The following is a 25,246-nucleotide window of genomic DNA, read 5'->3' on the forward strand; positions in this document are numbered from 1 at the left end:
CTAAAAGTATGACTGTTATAGGGTTAAAACTACAGTTTTGGGCTCTTATCAAACCACCCCCAAACAGCATTTTGCTTGTCCTCAAGCAAAGATGAGAAATTAGAATAAGTGACCAAAAATGGAGTTCTATCTACTCTCGTTTATTTGAGTCGCGATTGCATTGACCATATGCTGACAAGGCTTTAAACCACTAGGAATTCCCTAGTGGACGAGTTATAACCCGTGAGAGTTTTCCAGTGAAGGTACTCACAAACTTCAACTATACTACAACGACTAAGAAATAAAACTATTGTTTCCTCATTCATGTCCCAACTATTTATACATCTCACTAGCAACTGAATAAGAATAACCAAGTTAAAACCTAAGCTAATACATGCATAATAATCAATCATCTATGATACAAATATAAATACTATGAGTAAATAATTCATAGGTTTTAATTTCTGGCTATATCGATCCAAATAGGGCCTAAATTCTCGCTTAGGATATGGCATAGTAATCAAGCAAGTGGACGTGTGATTTCTCTATCCGGATTTTACTTCTCCCTTGTGTCATTTCTCAAATGTTTCGCTCATATAAGGCTTTAGGCTATATTCTCACAGGATTTGTAGAATAAGTACTCTAGCCTAGATTTCATAAACTTACTGCTAACAATCATAGATGCTCATGTAATATATTTATAGATAGATGCAAAGATTATTACCTACATATTAACCTAAGTTTCTAACAATTATTCTTATGCAAAAGCTCATTGAGACTTCTAGATTGTTAAGAGCATAGAAGAAAACAATACAAATATTCCTAAGTGTATAGCATAAACTTATTTATTTATATTTTTGAAATTTTTTGAAACTTTAACTAAAAAACAAATGCATATTATACATATCTATATCCTAACAGATGCCTTAATTACACGTGTTTCTATACCCCCAAACAAGAATCATGCTTTGTCCTCAAAGTATTGTAAATAAAGAGGGTAGGAAAAATACCATTGAAATGTGTGAAATTCAGGAACATCTGCAAAACAAAGTTAGAACGTACTAATATAGAAAATAAAACCGACGAACTCTATAAGAGTTTCACCCATTATGGGGTTAACGAATTAAATTGCTTGGGACATAAGCGGACACTAACAAAACTAAAAACTTACCTTAACTCCGGCTTTTTACATCCTCGTCCCTCGTTAGTGAGGCGAGGTTCCTTCGCATCTTGCCCGGTCCATTGTAATTTGCCAAGCCGCGGTTATCATCTACTAATGCTAACCTGTTAAGTGTTATCATGTCCGATGGGATGTGCACGGGGGCAACCAAATGAGGCTGCACCTGCCATCCCGGCCAAGTCATTATTCGCGGCGAAGCGAACCACCCGATTGGTGGGTCTCATGACTTCAACCCTTTTCCAATCTGTGAATTGTGTACGAGAACGGGTAAACAACTACGATGCATGATCGCGACTTACTAACACGGCATATGAAGATACTTTTACGCCTCATGGTTTGGGCTCTCTTAAGACTAGCGACTAATACTTCGGGGGAATGTCATATTGGCGGCGTCCCTCGCTAAAGCGAGGAAAATGTCACCGCCGATGATTGTTTGCAGAAATGAACTCCCATTCCCCAAAATATTCATCAGGATGAATAACATGGTGGTGCCTACGTTTAGGGAAAGGCTACCAAGGGCAATGTTATATCGCCCCTGGTCCATTACTCGAAATACCCCTTCCCCATAATACTCATGGAAATATGTATAATCATAAAGATATGCATTATCGACCACATTTTTATCGAATTGATGTGCGTGTCTTCGATTACGATGGAGAATTCTTGTTCTCCATCGATTACAATAAATTTAACATGGTCGTAGAAATAAGCGAGAAGTCGTGGTGAATATGAATCGTCATCACTTACGGTAGATGGCCATCCATCCTAACTGCGGGATCCTCTGCCGGAACCAATGTCCATAGGTCTCGGTGCCCAACACACATCTTGAAAGACTGTTCAGGTATGACTATAGGAGATGTCATCTTAACTACTCTTTTGAACGGTTCAAAAATCCTGGGTGACCCTCTGAAAATTGGAATTTCCAGCGTTAGCGAAGGCGGTATGAGGAGTGCTCACATAGGGTGATCGCGGCTCGTGTGTTAATGCTTTTACAATGTTTTGGGCGTGGGGTGGGGCTCGACAAAAATTCGTGAAAATGTAAAGAGGCGCAGGCTTCGTGAAATCTTGAAACCGGGGTTTAGAGCAAAAAGAAATAAAAACTTGGAGTGGAAGGTCGCGGGATGATGGTGGGGTGTAGTGTGGTTTGTTAGTGTAGAAAGAAAGGAGTTTAAATCGTTTCGAGCTACCAAAACAAATCGGAAGTTCCCAAATTGTTTGAAGGCAATTTCGAGAAATAGAAAAATTCAAAACCAGCGGAAACAAACCATTTCCATGATTTTCTATAAATCCTGGTATCTTTCATACTTGATTTAGAATAGTAACTTCTAAACTCTCCTAGATTTCATGCTACCACCACACAAATCATAGATATGCCGATATCGGCCAAATTATCAACCTTTCCTCCAATACAACTTTTACGCCAGATGATCATATAGCGACTTATGCTCGGTATAAATATTTCCACCCCAAACAAATTGGGAAGGTGGGATTAATGATAAAACAAAGCGATTACTTTCGAAAATAACCAATTATATTAAAAATAAAATTTAAATCCAAACAACATTAAATAAACACATTACTATTTAAATTTAACTCTTGAATTAAAATCCAACTAACAAAACAAAATTACGAAATAACGGCGAACACAACCGATGGTGAACACCTAGTTCGTGATGATGATGGGCCACAGGATAGAGATTGGCTTGAACCATCTCGTCGCTTTGGCGACGGCGCTCATGCATGCCTGGGACTTCGGCTGAAACAGAGTCCTCCACAGGTGGCATGCATCGTAGCATCTCTCTAACGAAAAACATTTGGGCTTCCATCTCGATCTGCGAAGTCGCATCTTGGGTTTATTGATCTTTGGTGGATAGTCTCCATGTTAGACAAGATATCGTCGGAACCCGCCCGAGCATTTCAAATCTCCTTTGAAGGTTCCTTGCTTCTTTTGAACTACACTCTGTCTATATCGGATATTTTCACAAATACCATAAACGCACCATGAAGGCGGTTTTGCAACACTTGCATGCGTTCTAAATTAGATTTACAATTATCTAATACATCTTCATCCGGACATGTCATATCTTCCCTTTCATCCTCGACTCAACCATTTTTCTTGAGACAATGGCCAAGTCTCTTGGATGCAATCCATATAGATACTTGCATTAGAATGCAATTTGATCTTAATAGGAGCAGATCTTGCGGCGACTCTAAAGGAGAGCATGATCTTAGTGATCAATACGGGGAAGAGGCGCCAAGCTCTTCCCCACTCCTCGAATCACATTAAACATTAAATCAAGGATGCAGAAATTATACTTATTTGTTTGCAAAATCCAAAGAACGTGCAGACATTGCAGGCCGATATCGACTTTGTCTTTTCAGGGGCGTTCCTACCAATCCACCGAGCTCTGGCCGGTTGATTGGTTTCGAAGTGAATTTGGCGATCTTAATGAGATGTCGGATTGTATTCACCCTCCGGGGCGGTATCCTTCATCAAAGCGGGAACTCGGTATCTTGGGATTCCTGAATTGTCGTTACAAGGTTGCTTTCAAGCGTAATTCCTAACAGTTCGGCCAACAACTGTCTCGTTACTTCCCTCCTCGTTCCTCCTAACTTTATGAAAATCCTATCCCCTTCCAATTCGCTTTTTTATAAAACTGTTCTACCAAATCATAGTGATAAAACTCCTCGAGTCGAAAGTACCACGATCCGTTCAATGCCTCTTAATCATCTCGGCGTCAGTAAAATGGGGTAAAGGAAGCAAACGCGTGCTCGGCAAAATTCTACGTCGTAGCGCCATTGAAGTTTCTTAGACAAGTAATGGTTTTGTAGACTGTGGGGGAGGCGAGTGTGAAGAAAAACTACTAAAAACACGATGGTGGCGGTGGTTACTTCAACTGGTGGCTGTGTTTTCGGAGTTGGGGTGGTGGGATTAATGGTTTAGAGAAGATTTAAGTTGGCTTTGATTATCTTGGTGTGGGTGTAGTTAGGTTTCCTTCTTTCTCTCTATTTTTTTTTTTTTTTTATTTTGGTTTCCAAAGTTTTGATTTAACTTGTAACCGGCGGGATTGAAAGGGAAACACTGTGCGTGAGGTTTGGGAAGGAAGGAGGCCGCGATCGTGCGTCGCGGTTGGGGCCCAAAGCCCGATTTGAATTCGAAATTTTTCGATTTTTGGCGCAATTTCAAATTCAATTTGCGCTTTATTCTTGGCCCGATTTTGGCGAATGAGTTATGGAAATGATCAGTAGAGAATTTCCAATCCAATGATCCATAAAACACTCAATTCCAACCATGGGTGACGTATAAGAGGGTGGAAGAACGCCTCGAAGTGCGTGTATGATGTAAGTTATGCGAACGAAGGAATTCTAGGTTTAGATTACGTCAACCCAATTGAAGTACAAGTAATGGGCCTAAGCAACACCAATGGAAAGTTCGAGCAATCCCGATGGAAAGATCGACTTCCCACCCCCAAACAAATTTTTAAACACAAAATTTGTTTAAAACGTGGGTCGTTTAAAGTCAGATTCCCAAGACTTGTTGGATTGCTATTTCTATGATTTTAGAATTTTTATTTTATTTTTATTTTATTTTTTTTTATTAGTTTATTATAAGAAACATGAAAAATAATAAATACATAATTCACCCCATAGAGGAACATGACTCAAAAACCGAGAAAACATGCAAAAGTGGAAAACGTGAATTATGTTAACCGTGGACTTAGGATCCGGTACTTACAGCCACACACTCCATAGGGAGGGCCCGATTACCTGAATGGTGCACTTACCACTATATGGGAGTGAAAGGAAGTACACCAAATGACAAGGTCAGTCCTCATAGGCGTGGTCTGTAAAAGGACTTCCTCTACATCGAGGGGACGAAGTTAAGTGAAAATGTTTTAACCGTTGACCATTAACATGAAAGGTACTGTTGTCATTTGGATTTACCAAGGTGATTGCCCGTAAGGGGTGACTTGATAACGAGAAAGGGGCGGACCAAGCGGGTTTTAGTTTTCCTGAGAAAATATGTAGACGGGAGTTGTAAAGCAAGACCTTTTGACCGACAACAAACTCTTTGCGCAAGATATGCTTATCATGAACACGTTTTATGTTAGCTTTATAATCCTTCGCGAGATCGTACGAATCGCTACGGATTTCTTCAAGCTTATTCAATTCCAACTTGCATTTGACACCTGCCTCATCAATATTGAAGTTAAGGCTTTTTATAGCCCACAGAGCACGGTGCTCTAATTCAACGGGCAAATGACATGGTTTCTCAAATACAAGTCTAAAGGGAGACATACCTATAGGAGTTTTGAAAGCAGTTCTATACGCCCATAAGGCATCCGATAGACGCTTTGACCAGTCTTTCCTATCAGGGTTTACAGTTGTTTCTAAAATCTTTTTTGATTTCCCTATTAGAAACTTCTACTTATCCGCTAGTTTGTGAATGATAAGGAGTTGCTACTTTGTGTGTAACTCCATACATTTTCACTAGGGATGCAACAACTCTGTTGCAAAAATGTGTTCCACCATCACTAATGATGGCTTTCGGAATGCCAAACCGACAGAAAATATATTCTTTAATATAAAATACAACGCTCTTATGGTCATTGCTACGGCAAGCTAGGGCTTCTATCCATTTAGACACGTAGTCCACGGCAACTAGAATATAAATGAAACCGTGGGAAACCGGGAAAGGACCCATGAAATCAATGCCCCAAACGTCAAAAATTTCTACTATCAAGATTGGATTTAATGGCATCATATTACGCTTCGTGATTTGCCCAAGTTGTTGGCAACGAATACACGTCTTGCAATGCAGTTGGGCATCTTTAAAAAGGGTAGGCCAATAAAATCCACATTGAAGAACTTTAGAGGCTGTTTTCATCCCACTAAAATGGCCACCACACTCTCTGTCATGGCAGAACGATAGAACTTCATTGTATTCCCACTGGGGAATACAACGATTTAATAATCGATCCGCACAATACTTAAAAAGATAGGGCTCATCCCAGTAGTATAACTTAACTCTGGCCAAGAACTTCTTAGGTTCATTTCTTGACCAATTATAAGGCATAACATCAGCCGCTAAATAATTTACAATGTCAGCATACCATGGTGCTGAAAAAATGGCATACAGATGCTCATCAGGAAAAAGTTCGGTATGGACTCGAGAATCGGTCGATCGTCGTTTGTGAGTCTAGATAGGTGGTCGGCAACTACGTTTCGACCCTCTTTTTGTCCTTTATTTCTAATGTGAACTCTTGCGAGGAGAAGGATCCATCGGATTAATCTACGCTTAGCATCCTTCTTCGCAAGAAGGTACTTAAAAATTTTGCATGGTGCGTGGTAAACTAAGGTTTTAGAACCAACCAAATAAGGACGAAACTTATCTAAATCATAAATGGCGGCTAAGAATTCTTTTTTCGGTAGTTGAATAATTCCGTTGAGTATCATTTAATGTTTTACTAGCATAATAAATACTTGATGGGCTTATTATCTAGTTTTTGTCCCAAGATCGCACCAACCTGCATAGTCACTAGCATCACACATGAGTTGAAAGGTTTAGACCAATCGGAGGATGTATAATTGGTGCGAGAGGTTAGAGGTGCTTTTAAAGTTTCAAAAGCCTGCTTACAGTTAAAATTAAAATCAAAGATTGCATCTTTCAAAAGCAGATTAGTTAAAGGCCTAGCTATTTTCGAGAAATCTTTAATAAATCGCCTATAAAACTGCATGGCCTAGAAAGGCTCTAATATCGCGGACGGTCTGTGGTTTTAGGTAGAGTCGCTATCTTATCTAGTTTGGCCTTATCTACCCGATGCCATCACTAGATACAATGTGACCTAGTACTATGCCCTTTTCACCATGAAATGACACTTTTCCCGGTTTAAAGCGAGGCTCTTTTCTTCACACGCGTGTCAAAACCTTAGGCAAAGGTTAGACAAAGCGATGCGTGAAGGAGTCTCCATAGATAGAAAAATCATCCATGAAAACTTCCATAAAAGCTCTACCATGTCACTAAATATATGAAGCATACATTTGGAAGGTTCTAGGAGCATTACAAAGGCCAAAAGGCATTCGTTTATAGGCATACGTTCCAAAGGGACATGTGAAGGTAGTCTTTTCTTGGTCATCAATATCAATAATAATCTGAAAATAGCACGAGTAGCCATCGAGGAAAACAATAAAAGCATGACCCGACTAGGGCGTTCGAGCATTTGATCTATAAAAGGTAAGGAAAGTGATCCTTTAGGTGTCATAGCATTTAACCGTAATCAATCTGAGATCCTCCATTTCATAGGACCTTGTGTGACAACATAGTCACCCTTCCGTTCGATACCATGGTAACTCCCGATTTCTTAGGAACTACATGAATGGGGTTGACCCATTCGCTATCGAGATTGTGTATATGATACCGCGATCGAGTAATCGTAAGACTTCTTCCCTAACCACCTCTTTCATGGCGGGTTCAAGCGGCTGAGGTTCGCGAAGTCTTGGCGTTATCCTCAAATGGATACGATGAGTGCAAACATTAGGGTCAATTCCCTTAATGTCGGTAGCTAGGGACCAACCAATCGCAGAACCGATGTTCCTTAATCACCCGGATTAAACTTGTCTCTTCATTCTTAGATAGCTTGAGAGAAGATATAATTACGGATGACTACCATCGGATCAAGTTGAATATATTTTAACTCACGGTGGAAGGGGTTTAAGCTTTGGGGTGGAAGGAAAATCAATAGATGTTTTCGTCGGGGTCCTCATTTTGCATAATGAATACTTGCTTAGGTAGCAAGTCTTCATACTCAATATGTGGAGCAACCGAAGTATCTACAATTGGTGTGGACTCAAGGATGGTGTTGACTTCCTTTAAGTAGGAGTCATTTACAAAATCTGAAGTTCAAAAGAAAGGAATTTGTACATATTGTTTTCGAGGAAGCGTGTTGTTAAAATAATCTTGAGCTAAGCTCTCGATCATGCTAACCTCCCCATCTATAGATGAATCGGTAATTGTTTCATCATTTTAAAAACATTTACCTCAACCGTAAGATGGCCAAAAGATAAGGACATCTTACCATAGCGGCAATTTATAAGTCGTTGGCGGTTGCTAAGAAGGAAGCCCTAAGATGATCGGTCTGAGTCGTTGGCGACTTCTATATCGAGGATAACAAAAATCGCGGGATAGTAGAAATCCACGAACCTTAACAAAAGCACGTTTTCCACTACACCCTTAGGATACTTAATTGACAATGCGCTAATTGCAGCGTTATTTTTGTAGGTTGCATTTCTGTAGACCTATTTGTTTATACAAGTAATACGGGAGTAAGTTAACACTCGCCCCCAAGTCTAATAAAGCGGTCGTCGTGTGGGAATCTCCTAAGGTGCATTTTACAGTAGGACGACCAGGGTCCTTGTACTTAACGATTCCATTATTTTCGGATAAAGTTAGGAATTGTTCAGTTAAAAAGGCGTCTTTAGGTATGTTGGTCTTACGCCTAGTAGTACACAACTTTTTAAGAAACTTAGCGTGGTTAGGGAGCTTTTTAATAGCTTCAAGAAAAGGAAGGTTTATCGTTAGATTCTTGAAAACGTTCCTAATCTCCTCAAAGTTTGTATCCCTGGTTAGCATGGCTAACTTCTGAGGGAATGGTGGTTTTGCTCTATATTTAGCGTATGGCTCGACTTGATGTGTTACCTTGGCTTTCTGTTTCTTAGGTTGTGGTTTAACTGGTACCTCTACAGTGGTAGGCTCTTCAGTTTCTATTTCGGTATCTAGTTCGATATCCGGTGTATGGAGTACTGATGGGATAACTATAGGCATAGTTACTTTGTTATCAACCACTCTTCCAGAGCGGAGAGTGGTGATGGCATTCAGGTCACCTACTATTGTCGTTTCCGTACTAGTATTACCGTTTACCTCAAAGGTTGTGTTTGTTGTTTTAGGGTTGGGTATGGCTTGTCATGGAAACACGCTTTTTGGTTGGGCTTTCTCTTGGGCTAACTGTTGTATGCCCTGATTTATGGATTGTAAGATCTGTTAGTTTGATTGAGTCATTGATTGGAAAAGTTGTTGGGTAACTGTATAAAAAGCGTCGATACGATCCGGTTGTGTAGGTGTAGTAGTCACGGTGGTGCATTTGGAACTATCTCCGTTAATTATTAATGGGTGGGTTGTGATAGTTACTATTGTTAACCGGAACGATACCTCTATTGGTATTATAACTATTATAATTATTCTGACTTGTGCTACACCTTGTCGTGGTTGCGCTTGGTTGTTATAATTATTATAATTTCCTTGACCTTGTCCCTGTCCTTGCCTAGGTGGAGCTTGATTATAGTTGTTTGCTTGCCTAACATTTTGGTTATTAAACCCTGGAGGTGTAACTTGTTGATTGTTTCACCAACTAAAGTTGGGATGTTGTCTCCATGGGGCATTAGGAATAGGATAGTTATTAATAGAGCAAACATTATCTTGCTCTAATTGTTGTTGTTCATAGGCGAGAGGACAATAGGAGTCAGGGTGCTCAGGACTCAAACAGAAATTACATGGGTTGGAGTTTACATTCATGACGGGGATAGGCTTTTGTTGAATAGAAATAGCCTCTACCTTTTTAGTTAGAGATTCGATTAAATTTTTAAGTTCTGGATCGGGTTTCATCTCAAACATACCGGTGGCCTTAACTGTTGAAGAAGAACTAACAGAGCGGGGGATATCATCACTACCCCCCAATTGTTATTACGTTTAGTTTGATCTTCTAAAAATTTGTAAGCCTCCGAGGCTCCTTTACTTAGGAAACTACCCCCATTCATTATGTCAAGGACTTCTTTATGGTGATGTTGAAGTCCTTTGAAAAAAGGCACGCGAACTAACGTGTCTTTTGCTAGGTTATGGTGTGGACACTCAATAAGCGGATCGGTGAAATGATTCCAAGCCTCAAAAAGCGATTCATGAGGATTTTGTCGGGAAAAATGAATCTTGGAAAGCATCTCATCCATCTTTAGGGGTGGGTAAAATGTTCCATAAACAATTTGAACAAGTTTAGCCCCACGAGTCCACGAGTTAGGCTTTGGGCAGTTAACCAAGACGCTGCCTTATCGGCTAAGGTGAAGGGAAATACCCTCAATTTAATTTGTTCCGTACCAACCGTAGGATGATGGAATGTTGTAAGGACTTGTTCAATCCTACGCATGTGTTGATAAAGTTTTTCATGGTCTAAACCATGGAAAACGGGTAACAAATTAAATATGTTTGGGGGAATTTGAAAATCCCCCACTGGGTCTGCTAGAACGATGCAAGATTTAGGGCTATCGCTCAAGGCTTTGTAAAAAGTCGGGAGAGAGGAGTCTCTCTTTCTTGACCATTATGTCGGTGTGGTTGGTGGAATATTAGTTAGAGGTGTAGTGATTGGTATACTCGATAGATTTGTTTGTTGACGTTGACGGTTAATTACGTTCGGTGTTTTTCTCCGACCAGACCTTAATCTCATGCAAGTCTAAGTCTAAACACGACAACAATCCAAACAATCTTGATATATTAGTATGAACCTCTAACTGGAGATGCGAGGTATGGAAGAAAGGAATACCTGATAGCGTCCTTGCTTCGCTTATGAATAGCGTCTTGTTTACGCGTGTTTAGTGTAAATAACAAGTTAGAACACTGAAAAACTTAAAAATCGAAGTTTGAAACAAACCTATTGAAATCCGGGATTTTTGCTTAGAAAGCTTCGATAGAAGCGTGATCGCTCCTTGTCGATGACTTAGTGTATTTCGGTGTGTGTGAGGCGGTCGCTCGTGTTCTAAGACTATAGAGGCGCAGTGCATCCTTATAAGCGTGGTCGCTTTAGTGTAATTTTGTCGCGGAAATTTTTTCGATATTTGAAGCGAATAACCACAGTATGAATCAAACAAGGGTGGGTGGGTTTAATGGGACTTAAAAATGACTAATTCTATTATGAAAACAATGCTAAAGTGCAACTAAGATGGCAGCGGTGTTGTATTTCATAGTATTACTCATTGTATATATGTTTATTGTAGATGATTGATTATTATGCATATATTAGCTTAATCAGAGTGTTGTATCTTGACTATTATTGTGAGAACCTACTTAAGGACGTTATTCCGAGTTTCAGAAACGGACCTGCTATTGCATTTCATAGTATTACTCATTGTATATATGTTTATTGTAGATGATTGATTAGTATGCATATATTAGCTTAGGTTTCAACTTGATTACTCTATATGCATTGCTAATGAGAGGTATAGATAATTTGGAGCATGAATAAGGAAAAAATAGTGTTATTTCTTAGTCGATTTGTAGTATAGATGAAGTTTGTGAGTACCTTTTGGAAAACTCTCACGAGGCTATAACTTCGTCCACTAGGGAATTCCTAGTGGTTTAAGGCCTTATTGCATATGGTCAATGCAAATCGCTTTCGAGTGAAAGCGAGAGTAGTTAGAACTCCATTTTTGGTCACTTATTCTAATTTCTCATCTTTGCTTGAGAGGACAACCAAAATCTTTGTTTGGGGGTGGTTTGATAAGAGCCCAAAACTATAGTTTTAACCCATGTAACAGACATACTTTTAGACCGATTATGTGAGTAATAATTAAGAGTTAACATCGATTATGTGTTTTATGCATTTCGGGGCTTCAAAGTCCATTATGTAATGAGAAATGTGCCACTTTAGCGAGATAAAGGAGCAAAAGTCGGTTACTAAGGAGTTAAAGTGATTAAAGGCCAAGATTCAAGAAGACAAAGCCTTTCTAAAGCCCGGTCAAAGCTGAAAAGTCGTCGAAGAAACGGCTACACAAAGTCGTAGAGAACTTCCGAAGGCTATATCTTTGGACTCGGACCACCGGAATGGGGCCTACCTTATGTCAAAACAACCCATTTCGAAAAGAGCTTTCCAATGGTCTAAGCTGTGATCCAATCAGAGGAGTAGAAGTGGACGAAAAGTCTGTTGAATCCAACTGCAGCTGAAGAGGCCTTTACGAATTTGAAAGAATTGGGTTTTGGGCCTACAGTTGAACCCAATTCTTTCAGTCCAGAAAGGCCTCTTCAGCTGCAGTTGGCTTCAATAGACTTTTCGTCCACTTCTGCTCCTCTGATTGGATCACGGCTTAGACCATTGGAAAGCTCTTTCCGAGCCGGTTGTTTTGACATAAGGTAGGCCCCATTCCGAGGTCTGAGTCTAAAGATATGGCCTTCGGAAGTTTTGTCGACTTTAATCATGGCCGACTTTTCAGCTTTGACCGGCTTTAGAAAGGCTTTGTCTTCTTGAATCTTGGCCTTTAATCATGGAACTCCTTAGTAACCGACCTTTGCTCCTTTATCTCGCTAAAAGTGGCACATTTCTCGCGCATAATGGACTTTGAAGCCCGAAATGCATAAAACACGAATCGTTAACTCTTAATTATTACTTACATAATTGGTCTAAAAGTATGTCTGTTACAGGGTTAAAACTACAGTTTTGGGCTCTTATCATTCACTCTCTATGTGATGCCGAACGACCATCAGATCCACACGACCTATCTGCCTCAAAGGTCGGTATCATACTACTGATAGACACTATATCTAAGGGTACTCTCGAAGGCCTACCACTCCTAACACGAAACCCAGAATCATTGGAACTAGTTACAGCTGACCCAAAAGCCAGAATAGTATGGGGTGGTGTTTCTCCCAATTGCACACCCTTCCCTCGATCATTTATGGGGGCATCTGGTTCCTCCTCGTCCTCTGAACTACTGACAATAAGATTTCTCCTTCGCGATAGACCAGGCATTGTTCCTAGCAAGCAGAATTATAGTCAGTTTTTATTTCCGAGTCGCAAAGGAAGTTGTTCCACAAAAATGCAATGCTCGCACACATATGAGTTACCTATGGTAAAGTTATTTCCATGCGGAGTTCCAGCATTATTCTCCGAGTTCAAATGGACACTAGATGCAACTCGGGAACTCACACTTTCGGTGTGCTCCCATAAGTAAACCAGTGGCACATATAACACGTGTCGGGTAGCCAGTCTCCGGCGAGGCCTTCCATGCATCTCTGGCATTGCCTCCCTTGCCACATTTGGTACTCGAGCACCACGAGGAGGGTCACTGCTAAAGGTTGCGCTTCCTGGCGCTCTCGGCACCCCACCAACAACATGACCAGTACCTACCGGCATTGGCATTACATCACATATCCACCAAACCACCTCATCTGGATATGACAAGTCATACGCCATTGGCAGTAGGCTACATAGTACGTTCAGATTACTCCACATTTCCTCAGTCAATTCCCCTTCGGGAGCACGAATATCATCTACACCTGATCCGGAATGATAAATTCGGTTAGTTGTCAAACATGAATGATTAATTCGAACACATTTAGAGGGCAATTTACCTTTAAATGTACACGGGATAAATTCTTCGTATTCCGGCCGCCTCCAGTTACTGAGTATGTAACACGGGATGTCCCATCCTTTATGGCTACGAAGAAATCCAGTAAACTCGAACCCCCCCCTGCGATGTCACCCGAAGGCAAATACGGCCTCTGGAAGGGACAGGTTCCAGAACTAAGAGGTAGTAGATGGACTCCCAGTTCAGATGCAAGTTGTACGCTTGGTGAATCGCTTCTAGTCGGGAGATGATCATGTAAAATGTTACGTACATTTGACTCGGCGAAGGCGCCCACATGGATAGCAAGTAGACCAATAGCTCGTTTAATGGAAACCGTATACCGAAGAGAAGTTGATAGTAGCTCACAATAACTTCACCCGGTCTCATTGCATCCGTTAACGATGTTCCCCTCATCTGCGGTTTTTGAATCCCAATGTAATCCGGTATGTTGAATCTCGTTCGGACGTCTTCAGCTGTTAATTTCGTCACTGTACGATCCATTATCAAGTTATCTCCTGGCACCCATCGTTGAATTGGTGGCGCATGAGTCGTCCTGCATTCACACGGCCAGTTAAGTACACAAGCTATAATGAATATGGAAATGCTATGAATGTTAAGTACAGATAATTGGAACTTCTGACTTATCCTTCATTATCTTTAGTTTGGATGGAGAAGTCTACCAAGCTATTAGACCGAAGTTGTACTCTGGAAGTGACCTAGAGAAGTGAACCAAGTGACAGGCGCACTCTTGAAGTCGCACTCGTTTTATTAGTTTGGTCGAGATGTAGGCTACTGTGGTTGAGACATAACAGGAGTCCTGACCTTAAAGTATGGGCTATGAGGTCTTGACCCAACCCCTTAGTCTCCTTAGTGTGGTCGGATTTCATTTCAAGCCAAGCCCACTTTCCCCAAGATCAATTACAAAAAGCCCAAAGTTCACAGGCCCAAAAACCAATTTCCAAAAGCCTAACATCTACAAGCCCAAAGTTATGATGATACTATACCACCGACACCGGCGTTTTCCAGCTGGTTCTGGCATTTTTACAACCGGTTTAGGATGGCTCAGCCGGTTCGGGAGTATTTACAGCTGGTTCACACATTTTATAGCTTGTCCAGGCATTTTTCTTGCTGATTCTGGCTTTTCCCTGCCGGTTCAGTGGTATACAAGCTGGTTCCGACGGTATACAGGCCGGTTTAGGCCTCTTTTATATGGATCTGCCGAATTTTATCTATTTTCATACCGGGTCAGATTGTTTCCTTGCCAGGTCACTAGCTTTCAGGCCGGGTCAGTATGTTTCCTATCGGGTCAGCAGTTTTTTGCTTGGGTCAGTTCTATTTCAACTCATTTTGTTCATTTTTAGGCCAAGTTAGCATCTCCCATAACCATATCACTAATTTGGTCACTCAATGTACTCACTAAAGTATTCAAGCTATGGGTTTTATATGATTCTTTAAAGCTCATAAGCTAGACATGCAAAGGTTTACCTATTTAACATCTAGTGACAACTACACAAATGAATTAAGTGAAAAATTGAAGCACACTTACATGGTAAGGCTTGGTTCTTCACTTCTCTCCTTATTCTTCTTTATATTCTTATCTCTTTCTTTTACTCCCTATCCACTTCTCTATTTTTAGATTAACTCTCATTGTAACATTTTTTAACTATTTACCTAAGACAGTCATTTCTGTTTATACCCTTCACTTTAGCCACTTTTGTTTCTTTCGACTATCTCACACTTTTTTGTCCATCTCTATTACATACTTATTATTATTTCATGTTACACCTTACACATTCCTTGTAATGTCATTTTGGTTTTTTCCATCATTTTTCTTCTTCAACATACCACCTTCATCTTCGTTTGCTCCTCTGTTGAAGAGGGGGCAATGTGTGTACCATACATTATATTTCCAGTCCAAAGTGTACTCCGACCATGAACCGGGTGTGGGACCAGGGGCAGACCAGTCCAGTGGTTGTCCAAATTAACACTTTTGGATCATCCAGTCTTCTAATCCATCAAAGTTTACAACAAGTCCAGGGCCCATCCGGGTGGCCCAAGTTCATGGATCCAATCTGTACGGATTATTCTGATCTAGTAACCCGATCCACGAAAGCGAGAAATCCTGGTGCAATATGATAAAGATCTTGCACAAGGATAGAATGAAATCTCGGGGAATGATCCTCTATTTTAGATAGGATCATACTAGGATTCATAAAGGAAGGCAATCTCCGAGGATCACTTTCTTGGCTGCCAAGGCAGAAGATTGCTATATATCCGAAGGCTTCTGCAGCCTCCAGAACTACGTTTTAAGAGACTTGATCCCGGATTCTTCTCTGGGTACGTAGGCAACCAGAACGTTGGTGTAGTCTCTCTCCTTTAAAATTCCTAATCCCATCTCTTTCGAGCTTCCAAAAGCACCATTACATCGGGAGTGTCGGGTTGACATTTTGCCCCGACAACAAGTATAATTTTTCCCCCTGTTCCGGTCGCGACAGTAAAGGTGCCTTACCCAATTAACTCTTCAGCTCCTGAAATGCCTTTTCGCATTCCGCGGTCCATACGAAATCGGGCGTACCCCTTAGCAACCGGTATAGTGGCTTACATTTGTCTAATAATTTTGAAATGAATTTGTTTAATATTGCGACCCTTCCCGCTAGGCGCTGTACTTCTTTAACATTCTACGGCGAGGGCATCTCTACCAAGGCTCTAATCTGCTCCGGGTTAGCCTCTATTCCCCGGTGAGTAACAATTTAACCTAAAAACTTCCCAGTGGTCACTCCAAACGTGCATTTATCTAGATTGAGCTTCAAGTTATGCATCTGCAGTATTCTGAATGTCTCCCTCAGCCCCTCTAAATGCTCCTCTTCTAACATACACTTTTCCACCATATCATCTATGTATATTTCTATTCTCTTTCGAATCTTACTCTCAAACATTTTCTCTCCAAATCATTGGAAGGTGGCCCTGGCATTTTTCAAACCAAATGGCATCCTCGTATAGCAATATGTACCCCCTTCTACCACAAAAGTCGTCTTTCTTGATCCGGTCCATACATCGCGACTTGATTATATCCCATTGATACATCCATGAATGAAAATATTTTGAACCCCGTTATTCTATCCACCAATTCATCTACTCGTGGTATTGGGTAACTGTCTTTCGAACACTCTGAGTTGACATCTGTGAAGTCAACGCACATATGAACCTTGCCATTCTTCTTCGGTACCGCGACAACATTAGACAACCAATCTGTGAACTCTACCTCTCGTATTATTCCAGCTCCTTTCAACCTTGTGACCTCTTCTCGAATTCCCTCGCCATACTTCGACCTAACGCTTTGCATCTTCTGTCTCACTAGCTTAGCGTCTTCTCTCATGTGCAAACGATGGCATGCGAAAGCCGGGTCTAATCCAGTGACATCCTCAATTACCCAAGCAAAAACATCCTTGTTTTCGGATAAGAACTGTACCAGCTTATTCTTCCACTCCTCTGACAAACTGTCCCCTACTGCCGTGAACTTCTCTTCCTCCCCTATCCCCAAATTCACTATTTCAATCTCATCTAGAGTCTTCGGTCCCACCGATGGCTCAGCCTCCTCTCCTATAAAGGCACACTATAATTGATATGCATGTCTCTTCTTGGGGTTTGAGGTCTCTCCCTCTGCTCCTCGGACCCATCTCTTCACTTTTCCTTGATGACTATTCTTTGTCGTTACCTGATCACCGCAGACCTCATACATCCCAGTTGGGGTGGGAAACTGGATCACCTGATAGTAAGTGGACGGTACTGCCTTCATCTCGTGCATCCACCGCCTCCCTAGAATGGCATTGTATTGGGAATCAGCGTCCACCACCTTGAACTGAGAGAACACTGTCACCAATCCCATTGTCACGGGGAGCAAGAGCTCTCCCAAAGGCTCCGTCATGCTTCCGTTGAACCCGTACAGATTTGTCTGCGAGGGTCTTAGCTGCTTCATATCTATCTTCATCTCCTCCATTGCCCCTCTAAATAGCAAATCCACAACGCTGCCACAGTCCACCAACACCTTTTTCACCATGTAATTACCCATCGCCACCATGATTAGTAATGCATCCTCGTGCGGGGAGTCGACAACCTTAAGGTCTGCGTCAGTAAATACTATGCTCCCTTTTCCATTCGCGGACCATGGAGATGGTCGCGACTGTCCTGGTGCCTCGTTGACTTACTGGATACTCGTTGTTCGTCTTATCTTGTCTCGGTGAGCATTGTGACTCAAAACCTCTCCACTGAAAATCACATTGATCGTTCCCAGTATCCTCCCCTGATTTGGTACCTGCTCCTCTTTCCCTTTCTCTGTTACAAACTCCTTTAGCAATCCCTTCCCTATCATCCTATGTACTAACCACTTCAATGCATAGTAGTCATTCATCTCATGGTTCTGTATTTGATGGTAGGCACAATAAGGTCTGCCCGGTATTTCTGTTGGCTTATTTCGCGGCCCTTCGTAACCCTACAAATTCTAAATTAACGACAATATCTCTTCCAACGGCCTATTCATCGCTGCCTGTTCCATCTCCCAGCAAGGTTTCCTCTATCTATTCTCCCTTCGGGTCTCTTCTCTACCCCGTTCTGGCCGCGATGAATTCCCGCGATATCTACCGCTTCCCATGTCCGACGCCTCATACCCCCAGTGGTCCTCGCTTCTTTCCAATGACAATACTGCCTTCCCTGGTCTCTTCATTTCTTTCTACATAGTGTCCTCGTACCTTATATATTTCTCCACCCTCAAGTATAAGTCATACAACGTCGCGATCTCGTTCTTGGCCACAGACTCATGTACCCTGGTTCCCGGACATAACCCTCGCTCAAACGCTATCACTGTGGTTCTTTTATCCAAATTCTCCACCTTCAATGTCTCTGCCTTGAATCTGCACAAGAAATCCCTCACTAACTCTGCGGATCTCTACCTTAGATTGAATAACGCCGCGATATCTACTACCCGCTTCTTCTGATGAATGAAGTGATCTATGAAAGCTTGCTCTAACTCCTGAAAGTTGTTTATACTCTTAGTCGGTAGCTGATAATACCAGTCAGAATCTGCCCCTTTCAAGCTTGCTGGAAATATCATGCATTGCAGCCCATCATACCGCGGTTCTTGCCACAGTGGCATCTGCTACCGAAAGTGATGTATGTGGTCCGCCGGGTCTCCCTTCCCTTCATACCTTTCAAACCTGGGTTGGTTGAACCTCTTTGGAACCTCAGACTTCCAAACTGCATCAGCCAACGGGTTGCGATTTAGTCCCGCCACCACCTAGCTCGCCGCTCTACCTACGCCTTTGGCTTGCTCTAGGTTCGCCTTCAGATCGCTGGCAATCATTTCTCGAACTTGCTCCTTTGTGAGCCCTATCACCATATTATCTACCAGATTTGGCCTCCCCTTTCTCTTTTTTCTCCGACTCCGACGCCTCTCTCTCAGATTCCTCTATAGTCTCCTTCTCCCGTCGAAGCCCTTCATTTTCTTCCCTCAACCTTGCTATCTCCTCATGCAGCAGCCTCATTTCCTCTGAATCTGACATTATTGTCTCTTTACCGCCTCACTTCCTTCCATCACTCCTCACTGACTCCACCTCCTCTTCAGTGACCACCGCCTTTCTTGGTCTCCCTACTCCTCTCTTCACCGTTGTCGCCATTCCTCTACTGGCTTTGATCTCTCCCTACAGACAACGCTAAATGTTGTACCCTCTTTTCTCCCTCTAGTTTTTCTCTCTTGTTTCTATCTTAGCTCCCCTCTCTTCCTCTTCTCTCTCTTTTTTTCTTTTCTCTCTCTTTCACTGTTCTCTTTATACCCCCTTCTGTTCCCTCCTAGTCGTCCATCTATCCATCAATCTCTTGGTCTCTCTATCGCCACGAGTAGGGGTTTTCGTAAGTACCGGCCGGTCTAATAATCTATCCTGTGTCGCGCGGGTATTGTGCTTATCTGACTCCAGGCTCATCCAACCTTTGACTCACGGCTTTCATCTGTCGACCCCATGCCTCACGTGTTTCCCTCTCTCCCCTATACTTCCATAGCCGTGACCCTGTTACGATGCTCCCTATTTCACTTACTATCTTGCTACCACGCCCATCTGTCGTTGATCTTCCAGCTGTCATAATTTGGGTCGCTACAGTTTGATTGGTAAATTCGTCACGACTTCAATCCAATCAACTCTTTAAAGTCAAGATTAATTGTCAAAGTAAGACCATGTTTATGAAATTCAAATTGATCATTTTGAATGACCTTCTTAATTGGCATATTGTTTTATCAAAATGAAAATAAATTATTGAACTGAATAACAACACATGCTTAGGCTTCCAAAGAAAATAAATGGGCCCTCTTCAATCTTCGATCTTTAATTCATGAAATTATAAATTTAGGCCTAAACACATAAATTGACCAAGAATTTCGATTTTAGGCTTGGATGAACAATAATTACACATCAACATCTATCATTAATAATTTCACTATAAGGACATTTTCGAGCTGACGTCACCAAATTATTTTTTATTAATACCAATTATGATCTTCTCTGATATACATGCAAACACCATTATGCATGTATTATATGCACTGGATGTGTATAACACACATGCAAACATCATTATGCATGTGTATAACACACGTGCAAACACTACTATGCAAACTACACATGCACATACCATTATGGAGCCTATTTTTGCTGCAATTTTGGTATGCCTAGTTTGCTTCTGGCCCTATGAGAAGGCGCTACGTGCATAACTAAAATAGACCCCGTCAACTTTCCCCAAAACAAAAATCCAACCAAATACAATTACCAAACTGATCCCCAAAAACCATCTAATTATCAAACATACCACAAAATGATTTTAGATGAACTGTAGCTTTGTCTTCCCTAAAACCACTCCCACCCCAATTCATTTCTTTAGGTGATTCTTCATCTGCATCCCCTCAACGTATACAATTGGGTTTTAAGAAATTGAACTTTTTTTTATCAAATGTTATATTCAAAACTCAAACTTTTTCGATTAAAATTCTAGAAATTGAAGAGTGGGCTGTTTTTTCTTGCCGGCGAACAAAGCCGATGGAAAAGAAAAAAGAAAAACAGAAGAAGAGGTGGTGGTGGTGGGAGAGGTGGATAGCAAGGGCAAAATGAGGAGTTTATTATTGCAGAACAGTACCAGTTTTCTGACTTAGTTTTGGGTTGTTAGGCGTACACGTGTTATGTTTTGGTTGGGCTGGAAGCAAACTAAGCATTCCAAACATTGCAGCAAAAATGAATCCCACCATTATGCATGTGTCATGTGTGTAACAAACATGCAAACACTACTATCACACATGCACAAATCAATACGCATGTGTCCAATAAACATGCAAACACCACTATGCATGTGTACAACATGAAATAAATTAAATTTCTCATGTTATTCCTAATATAATATGTGAGTGTGCTGAGGTGGTCAAAAACAAAATTGAAAAGTCACGTGAAAGTTTTCCCCACTTGCCACAACATTTTGATTTTGATTTAACTGATAAAAACTTAAATGAGGGTAATAATTTCGTCTTCCAGCAGTGGTTAACCCGGTTTGTCCTTAAGCCATAATTATCTACTGACCCAAACTAGAAGCTAAATTAATCTCCAATTTTGTCCTATGGGCATGCATGTTCATTGAATCCTCCCAATGTGTATAACTTTTTAATCTTTTTTGTTCCATTTTGTTGATTTTTACTATGATCTTTTCCATTTTATTTTGTTTAAGTCGTGCATTGGCGCATTGTATGGACTAATTAGAAGCACTAAGACAAAACTCACCTAGTTAAGAGTAGTTTAATTAGTAGAACAAGCGGTGAATCATTTCAATGCCTTAATTGAGTGATTTCCAATTCCAGACTTAATGTTAGATCTAATCGACCATTTATTAAGCACACCCACCCTTCCACCAAAGAAAACAAAAAACATAGTAAGCCTAGTCATATAGGCTCTATTTGGCAGTGTGAATAGAGAGTCCATATTTAGAAATTGGTGACGTGGCAGTCATGTTTACCTTGTATAGGTGTTTGGTCTGTCTAAAACGTGAATACTCTAGTAAGCCCCTTGAATTGAGGGAACACAAAAGCGTGGATAAGCAAATCCAAAAGAAAAACCCAGATTCGCTAAAACGTGTTTTCTATCCATGAGAGAGAAACAAAAATAATAAGAAAAACACTTAAAGAACTCTCTCTCTCTCTCTCTCATGGGAATTCTAGTAATGGAACCATAAACCTTATGTATTTTCTCTCTCTCCGCCTTACTTATTTTCTCTCATTAAAACCTTTTTTTTTTTTTTTTTTTTTTTTTTTTGTCCAAAAAGTAGTGTTTAAATCTTCACATTATTCATCAAATTGGGATTTTCTTTTTTTTGGGGATGTTTTTTGTATAAATCAATTGGGTGCTTATGTATTCAATATTTAATTAGAGTTTCTTTTAATTTGTTTATGAGTTTTTATTTGTTTTTAAGTTTTTATTTGCAAATTTTGTTTATGAGTTTTTTTTTTTTTTTTTAGTTTTTATTTTGTGTGATATCAAAAATGAGTATATAGGTGTGAATGTCAACCAAACAGTAACTAAGTAAAACATGTGATAGGATAAAGGGCAAACACACAAGTAGTTCATCTCATGACTTGTATTACCTAATCATAGTTAAGTAATACAATATCTCTTGTAGCCAAACAGAGCCATACAGTAATGCAAACACACATACATTTCAGTATCCTACGTAGACGTATAGTATCCTACGTAGACGTATAGTGAGACTGTATGTATATGAGAGCTTTTAGCCTTTTATAGTTTTATCACATGCCCTAAACGGGGTACCTAGCAACTTATCTACTTCAAATCCCCTTACAATTATTTTTTAGGTAAAGAATCACCTTACACTTTGAATGCGTTAATATTAATCTCGTGGTAAATCTTATATAAGCACGCTTCCAGAAAGATCCTTCACATGAAAAATCATCTTAAAGTGTTTTTTTTTTGGTAGGTAAGCGAGGTTTTTGTCCTTGCTAGCAATTCTCTGAATTATTCGCAAATAATTCGCGAATCGAATTTACGAAGGACAAAACATATAATATTTCTGAATGTTTGAAAGATTCGCAATAATTCGTGATTTTTTGCCTTGAAATGAATAATATGAATTTTTGTCGATCCAAAAAAAAATGAATGAAAATTCGGTTGTGTTTTTGTTATTTTTTATGTACTTTATGTCCTTACTCTTACTTTAAGTCCATCACTCTTACATTTTTAGTGATAAATTAATCCAAAAACTTTGCTTTTATACTTTTTGGACAATATTTAAATTGTCATGTCATGATGTGTGTATTTTGAATTTTGAACGGTAATTTCAATCCAAAAACAAATAAATGAAGGTACATATATGGATCATTCAATTGGTTTCAATGTTTTTGTAGCTAAATTGTTTAGATATGTTTGTTATGTTGTAAAGAATGACAACTATTATTAATATTTACTAACATAATATCACAAATTTTTTACTTCCGAATTTTTGCAACCAAACGTTTAAAACACATATTAATAAAACACCGCATAATTGTTGTATTGCTAATTTTTGACCGTATCGTTTTTTGAATCACCGAATAATTCTCGAATTATTCTCGTACCGAATTTTTGCCGTATTCCAAATTGCTAACAAGGGTTTTTGTAGAGATCCCTACCCCTTTTTTATTAAATTAAAAACACACATTGTTACATTCTCACGTACTATTTTCCTGATGCATCATATCCTCAGTTCATTTGAGAATTAGGCATTATTTCGATCCAGTTTACATTTAGGATATGTGAAGCTAACACATCCGCTAATCTATTAGCTTCTCTGAATATATAACTTATAGAGAAAAACTCATTTGTGTCTTCATATCTTCAATACTCCGCATCGTCTTGTTTGCTACAAGGCCCAAAATATCGCAGATATATCCTATATATTGCCGATATATATTGTTTTTTGGTATACCGATATCGATATATCCGATATATATTTACCGAATATTGAATCTTTTTTTTCTGATATATATCGGAAATTTCGATATAAAACTTTATATTACCGATATAACCAATATATGTGATATTTATGATATATATATATCGTTTGACTTTTTAACCATTTTTTAATATAAATTTTTGATATTTTACGATATTTTTTTACCAATATTTCTGATATTTTAGATAGTTTGGACTGACTACAAAAAAATGAATATATCCGATATATATCAGTTTTTAGGTACATCGAAATATTCAACCAATTTGATATTTTAGGCGTTGGTATGCTACCCATAGCCCCATAGGTGCTGACCTCCGCTCTCTAGAAAAGATACTCATGTTAAAGACGCCTAAAGTGAACCTAAACATAGTACAAAATATCGCGATATATCGAGATATATCGCGATATATATCGAAAAATCAGAAATGGGCATCGAAATATCGCGATATGTAATTGGATAAATACAAATACAAATATCGACGATATTTATGGATATATCGTGATATTTCGAAACAGTGGGTATATCGTGGGTATGCCTGCTCTTGCTGATTTTAATAAGTTTGAAGCTGATATTCGTGGTGAATTTGGTATTGGTTCTGCTGCTCAATTTGGTTATGCTGATTTAAGGTTTGTGGAGGTGTGTTTTTTTTTTGTTTTTTTCAAAAATGTTTCGCTATAGACTTATAGTTGTAGTGGATGTTATATTGTTCTGTTTCTTGGTTTTGTAGGAAGGCTGTTCATGTGAATGAGAACTTTCGGTAACTGTTCTAAACTTCCAATTGTTATTGAAATTTCATTATTTTTAATTTGTTTGTTATTTGTTGTTAGATGCCTGTTTGTCTGTGGTATTAAGCATATAATTAAGATGTGTTTGTAGCTTCACTTCTCTGTTTGGCCTAAAGGTTGATAATGTTAATACTCAATAGGCCACATTTTTCGTCTTCATCATGAGATTACCCAAGTCTGAATTTTTCAGTGACAGATCGATGCAAAACCACTAGAAGTTAGAGAATTTATAGGAGATGATTATTTTGTTATGATTGTTATCGATACTCCTTGATTAAATTTAGTTCCAGATTGAGATATGAGTCCTAGTCTAATTGGAATGCTACCATCGAATGTCTTGTTGCGAAAATGGCTGGGCAAATTGTTCCCATTCTACGTGCTTGATTTTAATAAAAAGGAACCTGTTAAAGTCTAAGCTGGATAGCAGTTCTTGATGCTAATTTGTCATATTACAATTTTCCAATACAGGCGGGCGAACTTCACATCTGCTGATATGAGATAATCTGATTTCAGTGGCTCAACATTCAATGGAGAATATATGGAGAAGGCTGTTGCTTTTAAGGCAAATTTTATAGGTATAGCTTCTTGCAGTTTAAACTCTGAATTCCAATTTGTATCATCTAATTAATCCTTTAGAACCTTACACCACTTCAAGAGCTCTCTCTTTTTCAAAATTCTTGTGTGATAGATAAGATTTCCCACTCTTCATATGCTTATGACTTCATCTCATATTGACTGAAAGAAATCTATCATATGCATCATTTTCAAATAAATTGTCACTTGGTTGAACTGTGGAGAACATGCACAGAGACCAGTCTTGTTTTGATTACTTGCTGCCGGAGGATCTTGATTTCCATTACCTGTTAAGATGGTAAACTAAATAATCACTTCAAC

The 25,246-nt window shown here is 39.7% G+C and overlaps 1 long non-coding RNA gene across 1 annotated transcript; it reads left to right on the forward strand.

Moving 5' to 3' along the window:
• The first annotated feature begins 24,006 nt into the window (after positions 1–24,006).
• LOC147524237 (uncharacterized) lies at positions 24,007–24,995 on the forward strand. The gene is made up of 3 exons (XR_015196915.1): positions 24,007–24,193; positions 24,295–24,324; positions 24,821–24,995. It is a non-coding gene; the product is annotated as an uncharacterized LOC147524237 (long non-coding RNA).
• The last annotated feature ends 251 nt before the right edge of the window (positions 24,996–25,246 follow it).

Source organism: Coptis chinensis, chromosome 1 (assembly GCF_015680905.1).
Source record: "Coptis chinensis isolate HL-2020 chromosome 1, ASM1568090v1, whole genome shotgun sequence".
Taxonomy (NCBI): domain Eukaryota; kingdom Viridiplantae; phylum Streptophyta; class Magnoliopsida; order Ranunculales; family Ranunculaceae; genus Coptis; species Coptis chinensis.